At 44.1% G+C, this 21,182-nt stretch overlaps 1 protein-coding gene across 3 annotated transcripts in view; it reads right to left on the bottom strand.

The window, feature by feature from the left end:
* THSD4 (thrombospondin type 1 domain containing 4) overlaps positions 1–1,558 on the bottom strand; it is a 698,655-nt gene extending 697,097 nt beyond the window's left edge. Inside the window, exon 1 of one of the 3 annotated variants that reach the window (XM_090028684.1) lies at positions 1,432–1,558. The gene's annotated coding sequence lies outside the window, so the exon portion shown is untranslated. Of the gene's footprint in view, positions 1–1,011; positions 1,109–1,431 lie in introns of those variants that run through there. The other 2 variants (XM_090028685.1, XM_090028683.1) reach the window with 2 other exon arrangements.
* Positions 1,559–21,182: the final 19,624 nt, after the last annotated feature.

The following is a 21,182-nucleotide window of genomic DNA, read 5'->3' as shown; positions in this document are numbered from 1 at the left end:
TTGTGTAACGAGGTCAAGGATTAGAGGAATCTGTTCAATTCCACTGTCCGGCGTTTGCATGGTGAAACGGGGAGATTTGAGTGGTTTGGACTGTGCCCGCGTACCTTGTACCAGGCAGAAGTCTAAGCTGGTCGGATCCAGCTCCCAGAAGCAGATGGACAAGCTGTCACTGCACTGATGGTACCATGGTCAGCACTAGACCAAGGAAAGCGCTGGTTACCTCCAGTGTATTTTCTGGTTGTAAAACAGGAGTTGGGGACAGAAGCAACATGCCTGGGAACTGGTGGTAAATCTAAAGACATCAGGCACCAGCTTTTTTCCTCCACCGTGCAACGTTCGTGTCCTGAAGAAGCTCTGAGTGCGGCTCTGGCGACTGCAGTGGCTGCCCTGATCAGTACTGACAGCAAGTGTTGATGCAATATCTATTTTGCAGAGCTCTTCTGAGGAGATCTTGCGGGAGCCACAAACAGTGTTTAATTGTGAAGCTGGTAAATTAAACAGTGTTCTTTGACCCCCCGCCCCAATATCTCTCGCCCCTCAGCAGGGCTGCAAAATAAAGGTCTATCAATGCAAAGGATCGACCCTGAGCAGGGGCAGCTACTTCAGTCGCCAACGCCGCGCTCGGGGAAGTTCTTTGGAGCAAAGCAAAGCCCAGGGGCTCCCCCGAAAGCATCGCTGCACAAGACACCGCCTCGGCCCCGCTTCCGAAACGCGCAGCCCCGCGGCAAGGACCAGCCAGCCCCTCCGGTGCGGCTCCAAGGGCGGGCACGGCGGGCCCCACGAGCAGCCTCCACGTGCCGGAGCCGCCGCACGGCGCTGCGGGGCGGCCGGGCCATGCGCACCCGGGGCAGCAGGTGGGCTGCGGAGCCCTGCCTGCCCAGTGGGGTCGGGACGGGACGGGACGGGACGCGACGGGGGCCGCCCCCGAGCGCAGCCTTCTCGGCGCGGAGCCGCCCGCAGCCCGGTCCCGCGCCTCTCCCGCCCGGCCCGCGCGCCGGGCAGCGGGGTTACCTTGTCGGCGGCCACGCCGAGGAGCGGGCGGGCGGGCGGGGCCGAGCGCCGCCGCGGGGAGCTGCGAGCGGGCGCGGGAAGGCGCGTGTGTCCCGAGCGCGGCTTCCGCGGGGCAGCGGCGGCCCGTCCTGCCGCCCCCTCGCGGCTGCGCCGGGGAACGCCGCGCTGCGGGGCAGGGACCGGCCCGCGCCCCCGCCCCGCCCCGCCCCCGCGAGCCGCCCGGGGCTGCCCCGGCATTTCTTGCACGGGAGGGAAAGCTGCGGCGCTTGTTCCCCCAGCCAGGCACTCGCTGTTCAGGCTGTTTTCTAATTGCAGTGAGTGTTTCGGGAGACTCCTTTAGCCTTTCTTTTCTCATCTCCGTGGCTTGCCCTCCTGCAGACTGGCGTGGCCGTCTCCGGTCACCTTCCAGCCCGCCCTTACCTTGGGACACGTCGAGAGAGCAAGGCCGCTCGTTTTCTGGTTGCAGGCAGCATTTCAGGAGCCTCTTTAGCCTCTGTCTTTGCTCATCGTGAAAGATCCGCAGGGTTCTTCATCCACCCGTTTCACAGAAACACTGAACACGTTGAAAAGATTGTGTTCAGCTCGACACATTAGCCGCGAAGTTTGCAGCAATCCTCAAGTTGAAGCCAATCTGTGTTTTAAAGAAGGGTTGTGTGACCCAGCACGGGCAGGGGGCTGGTCGCATCAGGAACAGGAGGGTTTCTGTGCACTAATGGGATGAGTATCCCTCTGCTTCCAACACCAACATCAGCAAGGTTACGTTTGATTTCTGCTGGAATGCGCAAACTTGAATCTGCAGACAGCCTCCGAGGCTTGTGGAAAGTGAATCACAAAAGGCTCTACACCAGGAGCAAAGAGCTTTCCTTCTGACCTTCCAGGTAATAACGGAGAGAATTTATGTGGCACTTTCCAGCCTCCCTCCTTCATGTTAAATGTACTGAAACCTAAGCTATAATCAAGCTGTGGCTCCTACAGGTACTATGAATAACTCTTGAGTCCTATAGAGAGCTCTGAACCACATAAGCAGATAGCCACACAAAAAGGCTCACTGCAACATGAAGAGTTATGTTTTTTATTGCTATTAGCCAGGTGCAGGGCGGACACTGAGAACACAACCAAGCACGCTGCTTCTGCTGGCAAAAGTCTTGGGTTGGGAGTATCACATCTTACAGTAGTCCCTAGCAGACCCAATAAGAGCAGCTTCCCACTCTCTTACACATTGCACACACTAGCGTTCAAGGAAAGACTGTCCTCTCCCCAAACCGGGTAGATATAAACAGGAGAGGCATACAAAAAGAATGAGACCTAATAAGGCAGAAGTAAGAGTTGAGTAGCAAAGCAATGGTAGGAGGGTGGCTGCTTACATCCAGGCTGCTGCCGCCCAGCTCATTATTGGGACCAGCTGAAGGCCGTTGCGCAGCTTGGAGTCAAAACAGCCCACCAGCTCAGGGCTAGTCACTCCACCACCTTCTCCGATTCCTCACACCAGCATCCACATTCACTTCCTTCAGAGCAGTTGAATTTTAATGCAGTCAATAATTATGCTGCTCAGTCTAGTTTACGTGCCACACTGGTGTTTCAGGGGAACCTTCTCCCTTCTGAAAATCAGGTCAACGGCATCTCAAGTTTGGTCGTTCAAAAATTGGAGCTTCCAGAATGATGAGCCACATTCCTCAGACTACAGCTGTTTTAATAGTGGTCTGTAGTTCTCCAGGTGCATATGGTGAGCCTTGTAAAGAAAAGCTTAACATCAAACCTCCCAGAACCTGAGAGGTGGATTGACTTAAAAAATGCCTGTCTGATGACAGACAGACTATATCCACTATTATGCCAGGTCACTCTCCATTTATAAATATTAGAATGTATTATGGTTAGAGATACAAGAAGAAGTTTTAAAATTATACAGCTAAAACCCAACAAAAAGTATCAGCTAAACCAGCTCTCCCCGATTCTTGGAGCACATGAAAGCTCTCAAACTTACCAATAACAGTCTATCTGTGAGTGGGTTATTTCGAGGAGTCAATAGACCTTGCAATGTTCATGCCCTGCATTGCCTGAGGAAGGAGAATTAATTAGTTGCAAAACTGCAACAGTTTTGTTCTGAAGTTAATATATGGGTCAGCCCTCCTTGTTGCGTCTCTGATATTGCCAAAATCAGTAAAGAAGTTACATCTGTACAGCAGGGAAGATAGATGTTTTTCTTTGTCATCATTTGTATGCGCTTATAATACGACACCGGTGAACATTATACACCCAGATCATTGACTACCTCTGTGTTGCTACCTCCTACTGTTCTTCCCAGAAACCCCAACTCCATTCAAATTTCCCAACATTATTCCCTCAAATTATAATGCAGTAGTTTGTGAGACATCTGGTTGGGAACACCTTAAGTTGCTGCATGAGCAGAGAGGTTTTTTTCCAGGTGAACTTCAGAGGGAGGGGATGGGGACAACTCCCTCTGACAATTTCCCTTTACTTGATCCAAGCTTACCTACTCATAAAGATCTCCTCTTGTGATTTAAGGAATGGAGGAGGATGCTATAGAAGTGGCTCACCTGTTTTTCAGAACAAGTAGGTGAGATCCTTTATGCATGGAGCGGGGTGTGGAGAAGTTCCTAGGAATGTGCTGCCTTGTAAAGCACTTGCTTGTTGAGAGGTGGAAGCAGTGACAGGCTGTGGAACTCAAACAGCAAGGACTCCTCCCATAGCGGTTTGCAAATATTGACTCTGGATAAATCCTTTGAAAAACTTCTTATTTTTTTACTTCTCACTAGTAGATTCCCAGGGTTAATTTGCCTATGGCAATACACATGACAAACAAGAATAAGCCCTTTGAATACTGATGCAATTGCTTAGTCATGAAATAAAAAAGCTGACTTTTAATTGATAGTCTGATTTTCGGGTGCGTTTAACTTATTCTTGGTTCTTTGTCACCTCATTGCTATTCTTGCCAACATGTCAGAACTTTATTGAACATGGACTGAACTTCTATTCAAAAATCTTTTTCTGAGCTTTACACGTTATCCATTTTCTTATTTTCTTTTCCTATGGAAATTATACACTTTTACCTGTAAATCTTTTCCTTGCAGTCACTTTGTAAAGTATAGCCATCCACATGCAGTGGGCTTGACTATCCTCTCACCTGTAGCAATGTAAAAATCAAAGTAACTAGAGTGAAACTACTCTAATGTATTCCTGTATGAATGAACAGGATTAAGTCCAGTATAATTTAGAACAGGAGTATTGTTCCCACTGTGAAATAAGTGCACTTGTCTCAATCTAGTTCTCAGCAGACCAGTTCCTATCAATAATCCCTATCCCAATTTGTACATAATGCCCACCGAGGTACACCTACATAAACGTTTCACTTGAGTGTTAGTGATCCCAATGTAATTGCCTGTAAGCATCTCTTATGCCATGACACGCTTTCCGCAGAGATCTGTTAGTGAATCGGAAGTTATCAGAGAACATTAGTCTGTCAGATGCAAGTTCTGGACTAAGATACATTTTCTTTCAAATGTTTTTAGAACACTGCTTTTATTTTAGCACCCAAAGGTGCCTTATAGCCAAGGATCTGGGTTTTTAAAAAATAATTAAAGGGTTAATGAGAACAAAAATATTTAAAAAGTACCTTAGAATTTTGGAAGGGATATAAGCTTCCTTGCATATCCAGGCATAAAACAATCATCGACCGGAGTCGAAGCATTCAGTGTAGGAGGCTTAAACAGAGGGCTGCCTTCAGCAGGCTTTCTTGGGCCTTCCTCTGAGGCAGAGGGTATTGGCTAGATTGGAAGGAGGATAGATGGGCCCCTGATCTGATCCATATGTATTTGTCTGGGCGCTGCCAGTCACAGTCTCCAATAGGATCTGTCAGATCCTCTTCAGATGCTGACTTTCAAGGGACAAATCATTATCCCACTAATGGATACAACGTTGCCTGAGGCACTTAGCTCCATGTTTACAGTTTTGTCTGTTAGTAAAGCTGTAGATTTACAGATACATTTTATGAAAAAAAAGATGTCATATTTCTTTTTTCCTTAACCAGGCCTCATTAATAGAGGGCAAATTTAACAGATGTGCGTGCTCATTTATAAATTTGTGTATCTTGATAAAAATGCAGGATAAGTTTTATTTATCCAACTTTTTTTGCAAAACTTTATTTTTTTTAAGTAAAACACTTCCTTAGTTTTGCCTTTGTCATAGTAAGCATTGTACTATAGTGGATGCACTGAGATTGTTTTCGTCTTATTCAATTTCTGTGTCCCTTATTTGTTTCAGACGGATCTTGATTTTCCCAGTCAGTGCGCAGTAATTAGCAAGGAACGCTGTGGTCCAGTACTGCATAAGTGGAAACTAGCTGTCAATGCTGGTACAGTTAAGTCATAATCCTAGTGCTCTGCACTGAAGTGGAAGCAAGACCATCAATCCAGGACAGAACTTAAGCACATGCTCAACTCTAAACCACAGTTTATGGGCTTTGCTGACTTAGGCCTACATTTTCAACCCCTTATTCTCCTAAGCAGTTAAAACTAAGGGGACGTGCACAGACAATAGTTGCACCTGAGCAGACATGAGGTAAGCATAATCCTCAGCAAGGAATGAGGCACGTAGCGATGTACTCTCTCTGCAAGAGGCAGAGTAGCTGGGTAGCCTCCAGCAGTTTTCTCATTAATTTAGCTGGCTATTCCTTATTGCCCTGCTTATTCTTTTTTCACCTTGCACTTACATGTGGAACATTGTGCACCTGTGCCATGCAAGCTTAACCCCCTCAAAACTGAACTGAAATCCAATCTGAGAGCAAACTTCTATGTATATCAGAGGCTGCCTCTCATAAGGACAATTATAGATCGTCTCTCTCGGACTTGCTCACTTTCCCCAGTCTCCTGAGAAGACTGGTTGAAATCATCCAAAAACCATCAGGATCCAAAACTGATCAATTTTTCATCTGACTAGTCATGATAGTAATATAATCCATGTGACTACCTGGAGGGCAGAACCCCAGTACTCCTATCTCTCTGATACAGCTCTGCACACAGATATTGGATTATAATGAGCTGGATCAGCACTCCAACTCATCATGTTTCTTCATTCTGTATGCTGGCAATTTGTTGTTAAATAGTTTAACATTCAACAGGTCAATCGAGGTATTAATTTGAAGCAGAAGAAACTTGTTTACAAAAAAATAAATGAGAGGCTTGTGGGTGATGTAAGTGCAAAAATATGTGCCTGCTTTCCCATGCGCTGGACATGCCTAGATGTTTTACTCCTGATTCATTAAAACAGTTGGAGCCTAAGTGACCTGCATACCAAACTGCAGGCAAGTCTAATGTCAAAACATTGGTCTATACTGAAAATATTTTGACTTCATGAGGACCAGCATGAAACTAAACATTTTGGTGCACATCTCCCCTATAAGCATAGACTGCACCACTAGATCTTCCTCATTATCTGGAAGGCCTTAAAACTCACACAGTCACATCTGCCTCCTGTCTTGCAGGCAATGAAGATGCACACTTCCTACCATACTCATACTACAAAGTAATTAAGGAGAAAGTTAAGGGAAAATAGACCTGTGATTAACTAGAATTTTAAAATAGAAGGCGGAATAGGACAAGGCATCTTAAATGAAACATTACTATTATTCTGGCTTTAAACATTTGTCATGCTAGGCCAGAACAGAGATCATCATTTGTCTATCCCTTGCACATATGATAAAGACATCTGTCTAGTTGCTTCACATTCGCACACTGTTTAAGGTTATATTCTGAGCCCAAACCCTTCTATTCTAGAAGTCAGTTGGATTCCATGTGCAAATATAGTCAGCAAGATTTGACCTCCTCCTTTATACTGCAAAAGAGTCAATTCTGGCTAAGGGTACCAAGTCACATTACATATTTAGACAAGTACTTCAGCTGATGAGTTCTCAGGAAAAGATCCATAAGTATAGAATATGAGTTTTTATTCTTTGAAAAATAGACATGTTCTTGAAAAGTTCTTCAGGACAATAATTATATAGAACTAACCTAGTACTGTGTGTTGGAGATTCAGGTCAATTCAATTTTAAAAGGTGACTAGTGATTTTTAGGACATTCAGTTTTTGATTCTCCAACTTAAAGCACCATAAAAGAACTGATTTTCCAAAAATGCTCAGCATTTCCCTTATGAAAATCAGGCCCTCTCTTCTTTTCTTTCATATGACATTTTAGGATTACAACATTCATAGATTAATATCTAAATTTGATAACCATTTGACTGCTTCACAGGTAGCTGCATGGATTGATTTTAGATGGCTACCAAATGATCTAGTTGGACAATTGTTCACAATGTATTGTACCATCTGAAAAATTGCACCACAGTCATGACCCAGACTCTCTTTCATGCTCCATTTATGGAACCGATCCACATTTTCCATGAAGCATCCAGATACAATTTAAGAAGGACCAAATCTTTCTCAGTATGTCAAATCCTGGCTGAGGGATTGTACGGTCACTGATTTTGGCAGCAGGCTGGTATTTGCCCAGACTTCCCTCCATTTTTCTTCCATGCTCTTGTTATCATCATAGAGCTTCTTGGTCTATTTTCAGAGGGAATTTCTAGATTTGAGCCTATCTGACGGTGGCATGGTGATGTCCTTGTTGTTGGGAGGTTTGGGTTACTGATGGCCTTCTGGTATTCCCTCACGCATACGACATCATGCTTTTGTGTTTATAGCAACGTTCTGTAGATGTTCATGACAGGGGAGGCTGATTGAGAGTTACACTGAGATATTTTGGGAACTTCTCATGCTTAAATTCTTCTCCATAGTGACAGCAAGTGTCTGGTTGGTGTGGGCATTGTTTAAATGGAATGACATGACAACAGTTTTCCTTAGATTTGGGCAGTCTTCAACATGCAAACTATTCTTTTAAGTAACTTGAGGTCTTCACAAAGATCTGTCCAGACAAAGCAGTGAGACCACAGAAGAAAGAAACTTCCCTGTAGGACTGCAGAGCAGCAGAAGAGCTGTTATTCCAGAAGATCACAACTAGAGTTGACTCCACCATGTAAGCGCACCCCTTCATTCAGAGAAAAGATGGAAATCTGGGGGATTCATACAGAAGGCCCCACGTCTGGCCTTCTCACTGTCCTGGCCTAGTCTGGTCCCACATCTGCTGGAAACTCTGGCACCACATAGAAAAGTTTGGTAGAAGTGGTCTCTACACAACCCATAGGCAGATCTCCTATAGCATGCCCTCCCCTTTCTTACCCTTGTGCAGCAGCATTGCTCCAGTTCCACCTGCAAAAGTAAAGACAAGCTCCCTTTTCTCAAGAGCCTCTTTAATGCAGAAACAGGTAAACAGATTTAAGTTAATTTCAGCCAGATGATCAACAAATATTTCATATTGGGAACTAGCTTAGGCAAGCTACCAATGAATAACTGAAGTAGGGCTTTCAAATCTCCTCAGTCTAGACATTAGGGCTGTTCAAAGCTTCAGTCCCTGATTTGATTCGGCTGAGATTCAGCCTGACTTGGTGGCCAAATCTGTGAATCTGAATCGAATCAGAGGACCCTTTAATCTCTCTGAGTTGAATCGGAACACTCCAAATTGATTCAGAGAGATTTGGAGATTTGGACATAGAGACAGCTTTAAGTGTTTTTTCTACATACCTCTAGGTAGCAGGTCGCTCATGAATGCTGCGATGGTGGGGCAGATGGAGAATCCCACAGAAGTCTGGGGGGCTCCCCAGCATGCTCAGCAGCAGACCCAGAAGTAGACCAGAAGTACTTCTGGTCCACTTCTGGGTCCACTGGAGAACGTGTGGGGGGCCCCCTCACACCCCTCCCCCCGAGGTCACTGACTGGTGCCTCCTGGGTCTGGAGGAGCGCCTAGGGTTCCTCCACAGCTGATTGCCGAGCTGGGGGGGTACAGGAGGGCCCCCAAGTACACTCCCTGGCGGACCCAGAAGTGGACTGGAAGTACTTCCAGTGTGTTTGGTGGTGAGCCCAGAAGTGGACTGGAAGTACTTCCAGTCTACTTCTGGGCTCACCACCAAACATGCAGGGAGCCTCCTGCACTCCTGTGGGATGCTCTATCTGCCCCAGCATCGCAGCATTCATGAACCACGCTGGTACTTCAAGGTATGTAGGAAAAAACATTTAAAGCTGTGTCTATGTCCAAACTGCTGATTCTCTGAATTATCAAATCTTCAGATTTGGATTCGGCTCAATCAAATCAGGGACAGTGATCTGAATCAACTAATTGAATCACTGTCCCTGATTCGGGGCAAATCTGAATCGAATAGGGCCCACTTCACACACCCCTGCTAGACATGTTCTTGGGATACTTTTCATTGCACGTCATGCATTCAACCCATAGAACACCATCTTTTCCAGACTGCAAGACTTATAGCAGAGGTGTCAAGCTTGTCTGGCCATGTGGGCCAGATGAGTGGTGCGGGACTGGTCCACAGTCTAGATGGATGATGCAGGCCTGGCCCCATGCCCCTCCTCCCCTTGCTGAATTTAGTCAGCACTTCCGGCTCAGCACAGTCTGGGACCTGGGATTCAGGCCATACTCAGGCCATATTTGAATATTCAGGTTACATTATGACAGCAAGTTTCTACAATCGTGGAACATGTATTATATTGTTGTTTTTCTAATGAAATTTCTGCCTTGTATCCAAGGTAAACAAACAGGAAGATTCATTCACTTGAGCAAATTCTTCGGGCAGATTTGCTTCCTGCCCACTGAATATTGGTATCTGGGTTGAGATTCCTGACAGAGATGTTTGCTTATGTTCTGCCTGTGATGACTTTTTTTCCAGGATGGGCATATATAACGAAAAACTTACAGTAAGAAGTTTAAGTCCCACTGATTTATCCTCCAGCATCTTGGCATTTGCTAGTGTTCAACAGAGTGGCAATACTGTATGATAGCACTAGCTGTAGTACCTCTTCTTCACCCAGGTTGTTATTTTTGTAATTGCAGCGTTTGTTTATTTTTAAAGAACATAGCACAACATATCTAATATTTAATATCTAACTAGGAGTGAAAAAAAGGCAAGCATCAATATAATAATGACAATTGAACTGAATTCACTGCATCCAAAATGGAGCGGTACCAGTTTGTTATCTGAGAAGCAAAGTAATCCAGTCAATGGAAACCCCAAAAACGGTCAAGTGAAAAATAAGTTAAATAACCCACCTATGATTTTCTTCAGGTGGTATTCAGTGATTTTTAGAGGTTTAGAGTAGATAGGACCAGCCATTCTCGAGTTATAAGCAAACATAAAAACATACAGACATACACTTCAGTTTATATATTTAGATATATGTACAGCTCTAAATAGGTTAGATACTCTCCCACATTCACCAAAGGAGTAAGTAGTACTACTCACACCATGGCCCTGCCTGAAGTTTTGAAAGAAATTGCGCACTCCTTCCTGGAGAAAAAATGTGGAAAATTAATAGGTGTCAAGATAATTTATTATTTCAATCAACTTTAATTCCTAACTGTTCAGAGGTAAAAACTGCTTTCAAAAAGTCCAGCTCAGCTGCACAGAGAAGAAGAAATTGACTTGTGGCTTTGATCAGGTGCCATTGGTGGACAAGTTCAGTTATATAGAAAGAGCTCCATGTACAGCCCTCCTTGGAGTCTAAGTCCCAAGTTCTTGTAGCTTATAGATCTATTGCAGAGTTAAATAAAACCCAGTTATAAAATTAAATAGGCATGAGGAAAGCCAGAGTGGACATTTTATGTCAAAAGCATTTACCTCATATGCAAATGCTGCCAAGTATGCATGTGTATACATCTGAGCAAAGGTTATGCTTTGGCCAAAGCAGTCACTTATTAAATCCAAGTGGTGCGAGCTGGTCCTTTGGATAAGAGAGTTTTGTGCTGTTGTCCAAGCTTATGGCAAATAAGAAAAATTACAAGATGGCAAATAAGAAAAATTACAAAATGGCTATTCTAAACCACTGGATTTTATTAACATCAAACCCCGGAAGTCTTGAGTTCCTGTCCCCTGGACAAATAAGTCTTTCATATGGGTTTAGTGTTATATGCTCTGGTGTTTAAAACATAACCTCATCAATTTTGTGAGCAAGTATGTAAAATATAGTTAGAGCTTCCAACAAGAAAAATCTCATATATTCCTTACATTTCCTGTGACTCTTCAAAGCCAGTCATTGAAATCAGTCAGTAAAATCAACTCAAGACTCCTGTGGACTTCAGCAGGTTTGCACCAGACCTCCGAAAGCAACAGATGCTTACATTCAATTTCTAGGTAATCTTTTCATCCACAACTCTTCATGATTGTGGAAAGGGCAAGATCATTTCCTAACCCAAGTTTTTCTGCCTAGGAAACTGTCCTGTCTGACATAGGCAGAGGAAGAAAATATGATTTGGAGGGGCTGAGTATGTGCGCAAGCACGCCCTGCCCCAGCAAGTAAGTTTGTCATGGGGAACGGGTGTGGGGAGGCAGATCAGGGCCCCCACAGTGAGAGGAGGAGTGGGGCAGGGGCTGGGGTAAATGGGGCCCCAGGGCTGGGGCAGGTCATGGGAAGCTCAGAGCCCAGGCAGCTTGTCCAGGGGTGGTGGGGGGAGCTCCTGCTGCTACACGCACCCCCAGGGTAGGCACAGGGGACACATGCCCCCCGATCTGTGCATGGGATGGAGGCAGCTGCCACTGTGGGCCGCACTCTGCACCCCACTGCCAGTGCCCCAGCAGCCATGCGATACCATGTGCCTCCTGCGCACTGGCTGTGCTGCCTGCCCAGTGCTAGGAGGCACATGGCATCACGTGGCTGCCAGCGCACCAGCAGCAGGGTGTGGAGTGCAGCCCACGGTGGCAGTCACCTCTGCCCCACGCACAGCACAGATCAGGGAGGGGCACATATCTCCTGTGCCCGCCCTGGAGGTGCGTGCAGCAGTGAGAACTGCACGCCCCAGGCTATGAGCCTTCCACGACCTGCCCCAGGGCCCCATTCACCACCACCCCCTTCCCATCTACACATTTACCTGCTCATCTGCATGCTGCTCCATGCACAGCTGGGCCAGGCCAAGTTCCTGGCTGCTTGCAGGCTCTGGCTGCTCGTCTCTTTCTGTGTGCACCCCCCCAACCCCAGCAGCTGCCAGGAGCCCGCACCCAGGCTGCCTGCATTTGGGGGGGCTAAGCCCCCTTAACCCTGGCCTTCCACCACCTATATTGTCTGGTATTTCCAGGGCACCATTCACAATTGAGAAAGAATGCTATCCTTTTTGGAGAAAAGAAGATGTCTTGCATTGCTCAGTAAAAACCATGGGCGACCGGTGCCTCCTGGCCAGTCAGTGACAGGAGGGAGGGTCCCCTCACGGCTTATCATGCCAACCTGGAAGCACAAGTGGCACTTCTCCTGGCACCCACACACCCTGGCCAGTGCTTGTGCCTGCCCCCTTGCCCATTGCCTAACCAGGGAGCACTGACTGTCAGGGGGTGCACATGCACACCCATGCACCCCTATGCATCACTGCTGGTAAAACGTTGCTTTTCAGTGGGGCTCATGCCTCCACAGAGTGCTATGCTAACACTACAATGTTGCTTCCAGTACATGAGCCAGTTCATTTCTAGCCTGGGAATTTCTTCATAAGATTGAATTGTGCCACATAGCTATACCCTGACTTTCCAATGGGAATAAAAGGATCTGCCTTTCCAGGATACAAATAAACCTTGATGGAATAACAGAATACTGAATATACATAGTTCAGACAAACCAGTTTTATTCAAGTTACCCCATGTATTTTCTGCTGACAACATGAATTGCTATAATAACAGTTACTGAGCAAAAGTTTTATTACATTTAGATGCCTTCACCCAAAATCCAAACAGATATCTTTTGCTATTGTTGAAGGTTTCTGGAGAAGCTGGCTTTGACATCTTAGAATGGTCTTGCAACAGAACTTTGGAATTCCTCACATGTTTTCCAACAGATTTTAAAGTAGTGGTAACAGTGTATTCCAGTGCTACCTGCTAGCTGTCAGTAATCAGTGTTGTGTATGTATTCACTAATACAGTTTCCTATGCAGGTGCAACATTTCTTGGTTATTTATAAAACTACAGAAGTGTATGTAGCAAAACACTTTAATAGCTAATCAAAAAATGTGCCACAGGTTACTTGCATTTACCTCTACTATTACTATACCAAATGCAATCACTGAATATCCCAGAACATGTATAAGTTCAAAGGAATGATTTCCATACACTATACTGTACCACTGTAAATTTTGTAAATCTTTCCCATTTGGTATAACATTTTACCAAGGCCCTGGTGCTCATTTATAAAAATTTGTGTGATTATATATTATTTTTTCTTCAATTGCCCTTTCTTATGAAACGTCAAAAATAGGATTCCAGGTAAGGCTGCTGGGGCCAGCACTGTTGGCACAGGCACTCCCCAAGGACAAGTAGCAGCAGCACAATGTATGCTGCTGCTGCCTGTCCCTGGGGAAACACACGTCTCTGTTTATCTGGGTGCACCCTGTGAGAGCTGTTTAACCTGGAGTTTTCTGGTATACCCACAAAAACCCACAGAAGGGTTAGATGCCAGATAAGCATTGGGAAGAATATAAAGCTGTTTTTGGGATAAGAAGACCTTTCCGTGCTACAAGATTCATGGATTTTCTGATAGACCATAGGTCAGCCGTGTGGCCAGGACTTGTTGTCCATTCTGCAAGGAGGCAAACACCACTCTGAACAGGCATAGTTAGAAAGCCCTTTTTTCCCCCCCACAGTAAATTTTGTGCCAAAACAGTTAAATTTTTAAAACAAATTTTAATTTCATTTAATTTCTAAATAACAGTTTGAGTTTTCAGTTTAACGTATTGCTTTGGTCCACTTTTCAAAACTGAAAAGCGTTGCCTTTCTGGTTAAAGTTTTCTTGGATTTTTCTTTCCATTTTGTTCCTTTTGCCTCTGTCTTTTTCTCTGGACAATAGGGAAGGAGTCAAAAAATGAAAATGAAAAGGAAGAAAATCCTCTTTTCATAATCTTTTTAGTCTTATCCAGCTTAGAATTTGGAAATCAATAAGAAAGTGTCTGAAAATGGGGAATTTCCCAGTAGAAAAAATATGATTTGGCTTAAATCAGATTTATGCAAGTATAACTCTGTCTATTTTGGGAAAGTATTCCTGATTTACACTCAAATGTTCACACTCCGGGAACAGAATGTGATGTTTATTTGTGCCCTGGAAAGCCAAAGTCTTCTTTACATTCTGAGTACATTCAAACTCTCTGAATTTTTTTTCTGGCACAGTATCATCAGCTTCCCAGTCCTTATTAATCTACAGCTGTCCCTTCGTAAATTCAGTTTAAATATTAGAGTGACTCCAGCCACCCCTGCTTCTAGTTTTGTAAAAGTACCCAGAAGTAACCCAGAAGAATGTCTAAATACAAAATATAAAGTACCAGTATTATCAATTAAAGTTTGAAATACAAATAATTACAGTGTTTGGAATTCCAAGATTATTGTCATTACCAACTAAAGCCGAGCTCTAGGGTCGTTCTTAAGTACCAGATGTGGGGGAAAAAACACTATCATAAAGCTTTTGATAACTTGAAGAGATATAAGGTCTTCCTGACACCAGATGGAAAATATTGGGTAAAAAAAACAAACAAAAACACACATCTGATTTGGAAACATTCTGTTTATATTGTTTCAGAAAATATTATATCACTGGGGATTACTATAGTATGAACTGGGCATTTTGCCTTATCCCCCTTTATACGGTCTTGCTCTTGCTTTAATAAATTGGTCATTCAAAGTAACATTATGAGTTCAAGGAGGGAATAAACAGCAAAAGTACAATATTCCAAATAATAAAACATGCAGCAGGGAAAAACAAGCCAAGCACATGACAGGGGCAGAACCGTTTCCCTGTAGAGTGTTTGGAAACATTTTCTGTAAGGTGTCAGTTGCTCACTGGACCCTACATTTTTGCTCTGTGGGGTCAGGCCAACTCTCAGGATCTCAATATTGCACTGTTAGGCAGGAGGGTGTGACACAATTGCACATATACAAACACACAAATCAATTAGGTGCATACACACACACACTACCAGCTCAGGCACATACACATCCAAACCAGCCTAGGCACATGCATGCCTATCACCAATTCAAGCACATACACTATACACCCCAAAAGTTAGACACAGATCACTAATTCGTATATTATGCACACAATGCCATATATACACACACACACACACGCACACACCCTAAGTTGTAAGTTCCTAACTTGGATGGTACGGTATGTATGTGTGTGCTTGGGGTACCTGGGGGAAGGTTCAGGTGAGAGAGAGAGAGAGTTAAAGTGTAGGGAGTGAAAGTTGCCAGAACCAGGATTAGAAGCTGGCTGAGGAACTGAGGCTTTGGGTTTACTTAAGGTAGACTAGGGCTGGAAACCGAGGCAGACAGCTGGAATACTGGGGGAGGGGGCAGATAAGCGGTGGCAAGGAGGAGACAGCCAGGAAAGAAACTGAGGCAGAATCCTGGTTGCTCGAGGGAAAGGAAAAGGCAGTGGGGATAAGACAGTGGCAAAGAAACAGGGGGCTTGGAGGCAGAGAGGAGCTCAGGACAGGTGTTGGAGGTGGCGGTGAGCCAGAAGCAGGAGAGGGAGAAATGAGACAGAAGTTAGAGGGGCGAGGAGCAGAGATTGGAGCAGGGCCAAACCATAGTAAAGCAAAACCCAACTTAGGGGTCCCAATAACAGTTTTATTACACAGACAACACACTATACAGCCCCATGAAGTTATTGGTTCACACACGCATACACACACACTCACAATAGCAGCAGGAGAAAGAGACTCAGTGGAAGGGCTGGCGTCCAGGTAGGGAAGAGAAACAGAGTCCCAGTCCTTGGTTAAAGAGGGGGTGTGGGGTGATAGCTACCTATCCAGGCTGGAAAGGGGTCCTTGTCCAGTAGGTGTTGCCCAGAGGGGGGTTGCTGGCAGGGCCTCTGGGTGAATAGGTGGTGTGGCATGACGCTGGTCCAGATGAAAAGGGTGTCCCACTGGGTTTGTCTTCACTGCCCCTTTTTATAGGGACAGACCTTTTGTGATCCTAGTGACAGGAGACATGCCCAGACAAGGGTCAGCCCCTGGCATACTGATACGTGTGCTCCACTCAGGGATGTGCAGTTTCTGGTGTCTGTAATGGTGGGGTACAATGGTAGAGTTGCTGGTTCTGCAGAGTCGTTTGTCTTTCAAATGCCAGGTTCTTGTCTCTGTTCCTGGGTGAGGTTCTTGGTTCCTGGATGAATCAATGCAAGGTGATGGCCCAGTCGTTACACCAAACTTTGGGGCAAAGCATCCACACCAGAAGACAGGCGGGTGGATCCAGGCTGACCTGGACAGGTCCAGCAAATGGGTGGACAAGAACCTGATGGTGTTCAACACCGAAAAATGCCAGGTTCTCCACCTTGGGAGGAAAAACGTGCAGCATCCTTATAGCCTCGGCAGTGCTATGCTGACTAGCGCTATGGAAGAAAGAGACTTGGGGGTCATCATTGACCACAAGATGAACATGAGCCTGCAATGCAATGTTGCAGCTAGTAAAGCAACCAAAACGCTGGCTTGCATCCATAGATGCTTCGAGCAAATCCCGGGACGTCATTCTCCCCTTGTACTCGGCCTTGGTGAGGCCGCAGCTGGAGTACTGCGTCCAGTTTTGGGCTCCACAATTCAAAAAGGATGTGGAGAAGCTTGAGAGAGTCCAGAGGAGAGCCACACACATGATCGGAGGTCAGGAAAACAGACTTTACGACAACAGGCTGAGAGCCATGGGGCTCTTTAGTCTGGAAAAGCGCAGGCTCAGGGATGATCTGATGGCCTATAACTTATAGGTGGCCATCAGATCAGATGTATTAAAAAAGAAAAACTGGGAGTTTTGCTACAACATCAGGGCAGCAACACCGCAAAGTCAATCAATCTCATGCAAAACTGCAAAATAACTCCTGTTGAGGACACACATAGGCATGCTGCGCACTGGAGAAGAGGCAGAAGTTAGGCATCCTCAGGAAATTAGAGGAGAGGGACACAGAAAAGATTGGTTTGTAGTTTTTCTTGCCAAAATCATTCTATCTGATACTGTCATTTAGGGTACAGGAAACATGACAATGTCTCTAGGGAGCCCAGGTGCTCGGCCTTACTGCCAATAGCTCTCCCCTGGACTTCAGCCCCATTCAGCACCTTGCAGAGTTAAACATTAGGATGGACAGCTATGAATCCTCCTGACATGTTGAACCCAGCTTGTTTTTATCTTATCAGAAGAAAAATAAATTCTTTGTAGAATCAATCCTTCCCGGACACTGAAAGCTTTAGAAGATGGAATTAAATCTTGGTAACAAAAGATGTTGTGGGCTGCAGGAGGGATTTTTACCTGTACTCTCTGAGGGACAGAATGGCAGTGTTCTTCTTTAATAAAGCTGTAACCAGCCTGCACAAATTGTTTTGCTTCCCAGTAAGTGGAGTCTCACATTAACAAGGAAATTACATGCAAGTGTGACCTAGATTACACAAGTAATGATTTCCTGTCCCTGACTCCCTCTTCCTTATCCTACCAAAGCCTCTGAACCTTGGTACATTTATAACATTAATTACCCTTTGCATTGTTTAAGAAACATTCAAGTTAAATTAAATCCCCTTTCCTGATAGCAGTCATTTTTTTGAGAGCATCTCATCTGTCAAGGAGTACAATATCCTGGTCATTTCAAAAGAGTTACATTTATCTCAGCTATTGTGTGCACGTACTCCATGCAGAAGATAATAGATAGCACATGAATGCTTGTATGACACAAGGTTTAGTTTCTGCTTGTTTCAAATGACTTAACATAGCTCATTCTTTACCAATTGTAAATTATGTCCTCCAGGCCAAACTCATTTTACTGTTTATTTGTATTTAAGATATGAGTAGGATCAAAGCAAAGCAATAAATGTAATGGAAACAACTATAAAAACTCACAGGAGCATTACTATAAAACACTCAGTCAATATGAAGAGGTCCATCACTGAGATCCCCCAAACCCCACCTATATCACCTACACTTCAGCTTTTCTGAAAAAAGTTAGGCTTGCAACATGAAATTTGGGGTTATCTTAGACAGAGAGACAGGATCAAATGCAAAAATCAGATGCCCATATCAACAGCACCTCACTGCAGTTGTGACTGCATTACCTGGAAAGAGAAGTCAGATAAGGAGAACTTCAGTCATTCAGTTGTTGAAGGATAAATTAAACAGTAAGTCAAGTAAAACTGTCTGACAAAAAAAATGTGTCCCCGTTTCCTTCTCTGCTGCGTTCCCCATGGACATATGCTCATCCAGGGACTAATGATCCCTAGGAAGTCCTGGACATCTCATCTTAAACAACTATTATCCAGATTGAATGGAAAAAGAAATGGTTCTTGGGAGCTGAACTATTTCAAGAGGATTTACACTCTCGCTCTCCTCTCTCTCTCTCTTTCTCTCCCCGCTAATGCTGCAGTTGCTAAAGCCTTTTGGATTTGGAAAAAGACCTTCTGAAAATATTTTAATTAAAGAAAAGATTATTAGAGCTGCAGCAGGGCTATGAACTGTCATAAATTTGGACTGTTTTGTCATGTGTATGATAAATTGCTGTAATAGTTTCACCTACTGTGGCACTTTGCCGGTGCTGGCTTGCATTGCAAGGACAAGTGCCAACTCCAGCTCAGTCACTTTCCCATTGCTTACTTGTATGCCTTAATATACTTTTCCCTCATTGCTCTCATCTAGGAGTGCTCAAAAAAGGGTTCCTCTTGCATGTTTTAACAGAATGAAAACTTTTGAGTCTGCTGTTTCCATACTTGCCCAGCTTGCATATACCAAAGTTTGTTTTCAGTACATTCATTTTTACAAACTTATTGCTAATTCCCTCACCATCCATTAATAGTGAGATACTGCACTTCCGGGTACTTGGTTTGTCTTACAAGATTGCAGTGTGCTTCCTCCAGAAAACAGAAACAAAGGTAAGATTGATACTATTTCCCAGGATCGAGAGTGTCCTCTAACCATCAGTTACAGTTGCCCTGGGATATAAGCTGTATCCAAGAAATCTGGCCTGGAGCTTGCTGTCAGGAGATTCAGTTCCAGTAATACTTATGTAAATCAAACCCTGATTAATGTTGATTGGGTATGTGCATTTCCAGTTAGTCATGGTCTCTGACCTGTTACCCGGAACAGTAAAATATGGGGCATGAAGGTACATCAAATCCAAAGCTGTATATAGCTCTTACTCAAGGCAGTACACATGTCTGGGCAGGAGGGTTGTTTTTGATGGCTTTTCCTTCAAGCACTATAGTGTGGAAGCAAACTGAAAAATCACTTGGCCTAGGGACAAATAACACATAAATTGGTATAAGTGCACATAAACTGCTTTCAAAATGACCAAAATCAGTTTAAGATAAATCTGGATGGATGAGGTATCAGATTTAACTGATTTAGGTTATATTGGTTTATTGAACTTCTTTCAGATCCCCTCCAGATTCAAGCTGTCTGCTCCAGCAGAGCAGGGAGGCATACTCTAGCTTCTGGCCTGGGCTACTGCAGGCATTTGGCTGCATTTCTGGAATCAAAATTAATGCCTGTTCACTGGCTTATCAGTTCAATCTATGCAGCTTAAACTAACCAACAAAGATTGAATCAATTTAGCCTTAGGCTTTTTGACTCTCTGTACATAGCCCTGAAAAATGGGTAGACTTGAATGAAACCTTCTGAAAGTTATTTGGGTAAATTGCCTCCTGTTATATTTGCAACTTTCCTAAAATAAAACATACAATGTGTTCTAGGCCATGGTGATTGCAGTCTGGAGACCACCATGTATTTCTTATGCCATTAAATGATAAAAACAGAGACTGCAGAGACGAACTCTGACAACTAGCCCACCCTCTTGTCCAGGCAAGATTATTTCTCCATTCTACCTGTTCAATCCATTCTAGTTTTCAATGTTTTCTTTGATGGTCATCTCCCTTACTTTTTCCTGGAAAACTATGAGTAGATCCACAACTGAGTAGACCTCTGAATAAGCTAAAACTCTACCCTTCCTCAGCAAACTACACCAACCCCGGGGTAATGTCCAACCTCACCCTCTTCTTGGAGTTGCTTAGGTGCCAAAGAGACACTTACGTCCTTTATCTGTGACTGAAGTAAGAAGCATCCAGCTACCAGCATTCCTAGGGACTAGTTACCCCAAGGTTTAATGACTGATACATGAATCTAGATTGACTCACCAGAAAATTGCTGTATACAATCTGCCAGTCCTGCACACGTTCATTATCTGCCTGATCTTATCACATTTCCCATCATCATTATCTGCCTCCTGATGCGTATTGGTTATTTGGGTGGTTCTACTTTGTTTTGTTGTTGTTTTTTAATTATACTACATCATTTCCCAAACTATTCCATTTCAAGGGCAGGCCCAGTAACCAATCTCACAAAAAGGGAGCTTGGATCTTGCGATAAAGATGTGAATCTCCTTTGGACCATATATATTTAGCTACTGCTTCCTAATCACTCTTTTAATAGGATTGATAATAAGGAGCATGATTTTTTAGTGTTTAGTTTTTTGTAAATTTGCCCAGAGAGATTGTGATAGACAAAGTGCATAAACTGGGAAAATAAATTCATTTTAATACTATTTTTGGAAAGTTACTTCTGCATCACATCCTGCTTGTGAGCCTGCCAGGAACATTTTTTGGTCTTTTCACATGAAGGCATTCCTGTGGGGCAGTAGTTACAAAGGTTTTAATCTTAAGCAACATTAATCATACTGTATTTACCTGCCCGTTTAGAAAAAGGAGCCACAGAAACCATACCAACTGCTACCAGAGCTAACAAACAGACTTAGTGCTAAGCTTAGAAAAGACGCACACACCTTGAGATTTTATTTCTATTCTCCGACTTTGTCTTAAATCCATGAGCAGAGGGAGATGTAGGTCATGTTTGCATATTTGTACAGAAAGATCTTTGATTTCATGCAGTCAAATTTATTCTCTAAATTGGTTACATGATTTAAAATGACCAGAACCCTCCAAAGATGAGACCCACGGAATAACCTTTATTTGGGCCCGGAAAATCTTGCTCTAATTCTTAATGATCCACCTTCCTCTGTTGTAGGTTCTGATGCAGGGAAAGAATAAGCATGA

The sequence above is a fragment of the Crocodylus siamensis genome, chromosome 15, assembly GCF_052110815.1.
Source record: "Crocodylus siamensis isolate JL-2025a chromosome 15, ASM5211081v1, whole genome shotgun sequence".
Classification (NCBI taxonomy): Eukaryota; Metazoa; Chordata; order Crocodylia; family Crocodylidae; genus Crocodylus; species Crocodylus siamensis.
The sequence above is the reverse complement of the archived record's forward strand: the minus strand, read 5'-3'. Positions and strand labels throughout refer to the sequence as shown.